Source organism: Elephas maximus, chromosome 22 (assembly GCF_024166365.1).
Source record: "Elephas maximus indicus isolate mEleMax1 chromosome 22, mEleMax1 primary haplotype, whole genome shotgun sequence".
Taxonomy (NCBI): domain Eukaryota; kingdom Metazoa; phylum Chordata; class Mammalia; order Proboscidea; family Elephantidae; genus Elephas; species Elephas maximus.
This window is the reverse complement of record NC_064840.1, coordinates 62,826,308-62,833,452: the sequence shown is the minus strand read 5'-3', so window position 1 is coordinate 62,833,452 and position 7,145 is coordinate 62,826,308.

Genomic DNA, 7,145 nt, shown 5'->3' with positions numbered 1-7,145 from the left:
ACCTTCCTCTTCCGGCCAGCGCCACGGCGGAAGAGGTGGCTCCCTCCGTTACGCGGCAGCACGCTACTTCCGGTCTGTTCATCTGGTGACTCGGGTGGAAACGTGAGCTAGGAGTCGAGGTTCCTAGTCTCGACTGAGTCTCCGAGTTCCCTCCTTTCTGTAGTTGGTTTAAAGTTGGCACAGGCTGAGGGTTTAATTTGGACGAACTTTCTATATATACAGGTATAATAGGCAAGAAGTTGTTGCTAGTCCCGAACAATACTTTCTAAAACGCTAGAGTAATCGCAAATTCTCCATTTCCCCGTGGCAGTGAATGTTGATTTTGGCCCTAGCAGAAAGCATGTCTCAAAAAGGCAGAGTAGTGTAGCGAGAGAGTAGGAAAGTATGTTCTACTTCGCAGAACTGTTTCCCCAGGCAAGTTGTTTTCTCTATGTGAGGCCTATTTTTCAAGTCCCTGTAGAATGAGGGACTTGAATTAAAATTCTGGGTGGCAAACCCAAATGCCCTCAAAGGCTAGGCAAGGAATGTCTAATGGTGTTTGGAGTGAAAAAATATGGAATGATAAGGCCTTTGGTAAAATGGGAGAGTGCAAGCAAATTCAGATGCTTTTAAAACCTTGAGCTTTAAGATGCTTAAAGTTTGATTCCGGTCCCAGAGCTCCTAGCTTGTAATAGAATGTATCAAAGAGTCTTGAACAAAACTGTGCCTCTAGTTATGTTATTACAGAAATGCAAAGAACATGACAAAACACAAAACCAAGCTTACAAATTGGCATGTCATATTTGAATATAAATTAAAAGTCACAAAAAAGGAGATGTATTTTCTTATAAGTAAATCCTAATTATGCTCATTTAAAATAAAGATTTTGAAGCTTAGCAGTTTTAGATTCACTTGTGTCTGGAATATAAGAAGGTTGAGTTAAATGACAAGGACAACCAAAGGCCTGTCTGTTGTGAGTCCAAGAAAGTCGATGTGGGTAATCACAGCAAGTACTGGAACTTCGTGGAGACTTTCTGTTTCTCAGGCTGACAAGGAGAATTTCAGGTAGGCCCCTGGCATTAATGGATTTTAGAAGCTGTTGTGGACTTACTTTTATCCTAGCATTGTAGATTGGGGGTGGAGGGTGAGATCAGCTCTTCCCATTGGGAAGAGTAAATGACAGCTCCTGCACAGAATGAATTGAGGGATATTAAGGGTATCTTGTTAGCCCCTTAAGAAATAGGCACACTCCCTTGAGGAATAAGATACAGGTTACAGCTGCCTTCTTTAGAATGCCAATAAATTTTATGCAACCCAGAACTGAAAAAAAAAATTCAAAAAGAAAAACAGTGCATATCAGTTTGAAGAGATGAGGGGACACAATGGCCCTGAACCTAGTGACTCCCCAGACAAAGGATTTAAGCCTCAAAAAGAAAGAATCTGATCAGGCAGGACTATAGGCTCTTTTGAAAGAGCCACCATCAGTCGTCAGGTAGAGAGGGCTCCCTCTGTGCCCAATGAAACTGAGTTCCCTGGACCACAGTGGGGACCAAGGTCATCCCTGACACAAATATTTCATCTATAATCCACACATCAGCCTTTTCTGCTTCACATGTCACTTTTCTTTAGTATAAATTTAGAAAGAGGTGATGTGCTCTGCAAGAACAGTCTACTCAGCAAAAGCCCCTCTGACTCTCAAGTCCCTTCCTTCTGCTCACAGCTACTCCATGGCCGCTCCTCCCTTACAACTGGATGACAGACATCCCTGCACTTCAGCCTTAGTGAACGGGCAGGATGCTGCCTCTGTTCACTGGCCAATGGTTGACCCCTGAACATAAAGTAGCCAAACCTCCACTCTTTCATGTTCCACACCAGCATCATGTGAGACTGTTAACAGGCTTTACTGAGGAGTTGAGCAACTTAAAGTGATTATAATATAGATGGAAAAAAATATTTTAAAAAACTGGAACCTTCACAAGACTGTCTTCACAGCTCAAGAGGAAAGAATTAACAAAAAACAAAACAAAAATAGCTTTACAAGGTGTCAGTCCCTTCTTTTTCACACTGAGTTTGTATCCTTGGCATACAGATTTGGGGCACCCCCCCGCCAAGAAACTGTCTTCTCAGAATGTGAGAATCCCTATTTCCCTTTAGAGAAATCCCATCCTCTATCTACTTCAGGGCTTGATCACACTGAAGGATCCTCCCCTACCCCAACCAAGAGACGTAATAATCCCCAGTGGCCCACTCCCTAAACTTTGAATTACTTGCTCTAGCCCCACATCACCGGGGGACTTCAGCAGAGCAGCACAGGATGGGCTTTGGCATTCTTTTTGTTTGTTTGATTTTTTCCTTTTTTTTTTTTTATGGTGCTTTAGACGAAGGTTTATAGAGTAAATTAGTTCTCATTAAACGATCAATACACATATTGTTTTTGTGACATTGGTTGCCAACCCCATGACCTGTCAACACTCTACCCTTATCGATCTTGGGTTCCCCGTTTCCAACTTTCCTGTCTCCTCCTGCTTTCTTGTCCTTGCGCCTGGGTTGGTGTGCCCATTTAGTCTTGTTTTGTTTTCTGGGCTTGTCTAATCTTTGGCTGAAGGGCGAACCTCAGGAGTAACATCAGTAGAGTTAAAAGGGTGTCCAGGGGCCATACTCTCGGGGTTTTCCAGTCTCTGTCAGACCAGTAAGTCTGGTCTTTTTTTTGTGAGTTAGAATTTTGTTCTACATTTTTCTCCAGTTCTGTCCAGTACCCTCTATTGTGATCCCTGTCAGAGCAGTCAGTGGTGGTAGCCAGGCACCATCTAGTTGTACTGGACTCAGTCTGGTGGAGGTTGTGGTAGTCGTGGTCTGTTAGTCCTTTGGACTAATCTTTCCCTTGGTTTCCTTCATGGCTTTGGCATTCTAAGTCGCCTCTCTTCTAGATTTCCCTGCTAGTGTCAAGTATGAGATAAGGATTTATTTCAGGTTGTCCAGCAGGTAAATATGGAGACACAGTTGCATATGCTTACGAGTACACACATGCACACACATACACACACACACACACACACACACACACACACCCCTACTTCGGAGTTGCCATCCATATTAGGCAAGAGAAACATGTGCCTAAAAGCAGCATATTTAGCACTGAGTGTAGTTCTTTACATTGTTATACAAAAAAAAAAAAAAAGTCAGGCTTCTCTTACCCCCAACTTTGTGCAGATCTTGGATCCTAATTACATTTAAAAGGAAAAAAAAAGGCTAGATTTTGTTACAGAGCCATCTGTCCGTGACAGAAGCCTTGAAGTTACACTTTACCCAACAGTATTCACTGTAAAGTGGAAGAGGGTTTTATGATCCTCTAAACGGCCACTTTATAGGGGTAGAGAGGTCACTCACTTTTCCAGTCACGTAGGGTAAGACAGCCTTCTTTCAGACACAAACAGGTGCTAGAACAGACTGGGACGTGGACAGGATCCAGGCCAGAAGATGGCGCCCTCCACTAAGACGTTTAAGTCCGTGATTCTCCACTCTCTCCAGAAAAGTATTTGGGAAAAGTACTTGGCTTGCTCCAGGAAATTAGAACTGACACAGCATCCTGGGTGCCCCTCCCCTGCTACAAACTCTTCTAAGAGTTATCATTGTTCAATGACGGATAATTATTTCTTTAACAGATCCCCTCAACCTTCCCAGATTGTGAACCTGGGACCATATTTCTGCTCTCCATATTGCCATACCATGCCTGGCACACAGGCTTTCAGAATGCAGAGCCCCCAGAACGGGCTGGATTAGAGTAGAAAGCTACGGGAGAGGGGAAGCCATTGTCCAAAAGTGAAATGCTAGCTTGGAGGCCAGGGTTCTTTCTAGAGGGGAGACTAAAAAGGAACGCATGAAAGGTGTTACAGATTGGATTGTGTCCCCCAAAAAGAAATGTGGAAGTCCTAACCTTTGTACTTAAAAGTATGATCCTGTTTGGAAAGGTGTTCCTTTGTTATGTTAATGAGGTCATAACATAATGAGGTCATAACAAAGTAAGGTGGGTCCTAAACCTAATCACTCAGGAGTGTCTTATAACAAGAGCAGAAGAGATAGGCACAGAGGCACACACAGGGGAAAGACAGCAAGGGCTGGCACACAGTGAAGTGTTGCTCAATCCCTCAGGAGGCCTGTCAGATCCACCAGATAGACTGCATTCCTCAGAGGCAGGATCCTTCTAATCTAGAGCAAGTGGTGAGGGAGGGACTGCACTTGAGGTCCTTAATCCAGCCTCATTCCTGTACTCCGCCCAGCTCAGTTTACTGAAACTTTGTGATTCTGAACCAGTTTCACTCTGAGCCCTGAGTACACTCTTATCATTACACCAAACCTGGCAGCTGGCTCAGGCCTTGGAGCCTTTCTGACTGGGTTTCCTTTCCACCACTGCAGTTCTTTAGTAGACACCCATGCTTCTAGAACACCCGCTGTGAGGCAGCCACGGTACAGCACAGCCGGGGCTTCCTAAATTCTGGCATCAAACACCTTTCCATTCTCATAGACAGTTTCCCCACTGTCTCATAGACAGTGTCCCCTCACATGCTTCCCCTCTCCTCGCCTGAGGACTAATATGTCCAATTCCTTGAACTCCTAGGAACAAAGGCATCTGATAACTACAAGGCAGTCACAGGCCCCATTCACTGCACACACGCAGAGCATACATACCAGACACCATGCCTGGAACTTCCCTCCTCTGGAAACCTGTGGCTTTATCTGGCCACATGGCAAGTCCTAAGAGGGAATTGAGTTATATGGTCTCCATTTTTCTTCCTGCTCCAATCCTCCACGATTCCAAGTGAATCACAGCATTACCTCTTTGCCAGAATGATCCTAGACTAAGAGTTGGAAAACTTTTTCTGTAAAGAGCCAGAGGGTAAATACTTTACATTTTGCAAATGATAAATTCAGTTATTCACTTCTGCTGTTGTAGCCTGAAGATAGCCAGAGACAGTTGTGAAAATAAATGAGTGTGGCTGTGTTCCAATAAAACTTTATTTGTGGACACCAAAATTTGAATTCCATATACTCTTCACCTGTCATCAAATTTTTTTTTTAATTATTTTAAAATGTAAAAACCATTAACTTGAGGGCCATACAAACACAGGAGGTAGGGGTAGCTTGCTGAGCCCTGTTCTAGACCTTCCAGGTTGACAGCAGGATGAGTTCAGATCCTGTTTTAACCACTTTCTAACGATGTGACCTTAGGCAAACTAAAGGTCTTATGCCTTTCTAAGTCTCAATTTCCTGATCTGCATAATGGAGATGTTATCTACCTTGACGGGAATTATCAACAGTACAGGTCAGTGCTTGGTACATAGTAGGAACTCAATGAATGGGCTTTCCTCTTGCAGCCAAGGTTTAGCCTGGAGAGAACACCTGATAGGCAAGGACAAAAGCAGCTTTCTCTCAGCTCTGAGGGCCAGAGCAGTGTCACCAGGATGACTATTTCCAGGGCTCACAATACAGGTTTCCTGTACAATAATCCAAACCCGAAAGGCTAAAGCGAGGACATCCTCCTTAAGAATAGGTTTTGGCTTTGGGATATGCTGGCCACACAATGCTAAGGGAGCCGTCTTTGAGCCTGAGGCAGTGCCCACTGCCTTCCCAGGATGAGAGGGGACTGCAGAGCCCAAAAGGTGACACCTGAAGAGCAACCTAGGGGAAGGGATGCTTTTGTTCAGAGACTGGGTTCAAAGATTAGAGGGGGTGTGCTGCAGATCCTGCTGGCCTTTTGGTCCTGGTTAAAGAGCAGTAACCACACCCTTAAAGTGACCTTTTCCACTGGTGGGGAGGGCGCTCACCCTGCAAGTTCTCATTCTGCTCCAGAGATGGCTAAGGTCATCCTTGCAGTCACCACAGCCCTTCTGAGGTAGAGGGTTGTTAACTGGGCTAAGCTCTCCATCAGAAATCAGTATCAGGACTTGTTGTGAAGACCATCTAAATCAACCAAAACCTGTTGCCATTGAGTGGATTCCGATTCATAGCGATCATATATGACAGTAGAACCGCCCCATAGGGTTTCCAAGGAGCACCTGGTGGATTCGAACTGCTGACCTTTTGGTTAGCTGCCGTAGCTCTTAACCACTATGCCACCAGAGTTTCCGAAGACCATCTAAAGGCATGGAGAAATGTTCAAAACAATATGTACTGTGTGACCCCCATCTGTTTTAAAGTGTATTTATCCATATGAGGGAACAAAACTGGAACATCAAAATGACATTGGTTACCTCTTGGTTAGTAGGGAAATGTCTTTTTCTTTTCCAAGAATAAACATGTGTAACGTTATAGAAAACTACAGATTGGATAAGCAGACAGGGGAGTGGAGGGAGGGGCAGACGCAGTGGCTATGGCTCACCCAGAGATGGAACGTGGGGGACCTGTAAAGCAGCCAAGACGACAAGGGAAGAACCTAAGGCCACTGGCAGAGACAGGCAGATGGCTACCAAGTCCCCTGACTTTAGAGCTTGACTTCCTTCAGCTCAGAAACTTGGATTTGGGAAAACTTCCCTTTTCATTGCTGTTCATAAGCCTTGAATAGTTCATTTATTTTCGGTACTGTTTTTTAAAAAATTTCCGTTATTAGCACCTGGGGTAAGGGGACTCCGAAGTAAAGGAAGGAGTTGTATCCCTGCTTGGGTTGCAGTTTTAAAGATAGAACTGCCTGCTTCTCAGGGCTGGGCTTGGTGGCAGTAGTAGGAACCACGTGGGGTTCAGTGGTAGAATTCTCACCTTTCATGGGGGAGACCCGCTTTCCATTCCCGGCCGATGCACCTCCTGGACAGCCACCACCCGTCTGCCAGTGGAGGTCTGTGTGTTGCTATGATGCTGAACAGGTTTCAGTGGAGCTTCCAGACTAAGAGTAGCAAGAAAGGCCTCGTGATCTACTCCTGAAAATGAGCCAATGAAAACGCTACGGATCACAACGGTCCAATCCACAACCCATCATAGGGATGGCGCAGGACCGGACAGGGTTTTGTTCTGTTGTACACCGAGTCGTCAGGAGTCGGGGGCTGACTTGATGGCAACCACTACCACCACCAATAGGAAACAAATTGAGAGAATTCCAAAGTAAGGGAAATGAATCTTGAAGGAAAAAGTTGGGGTCACTTGCGTAACTTCTTCCTTGGAGGACTTTTTTAAAAAAA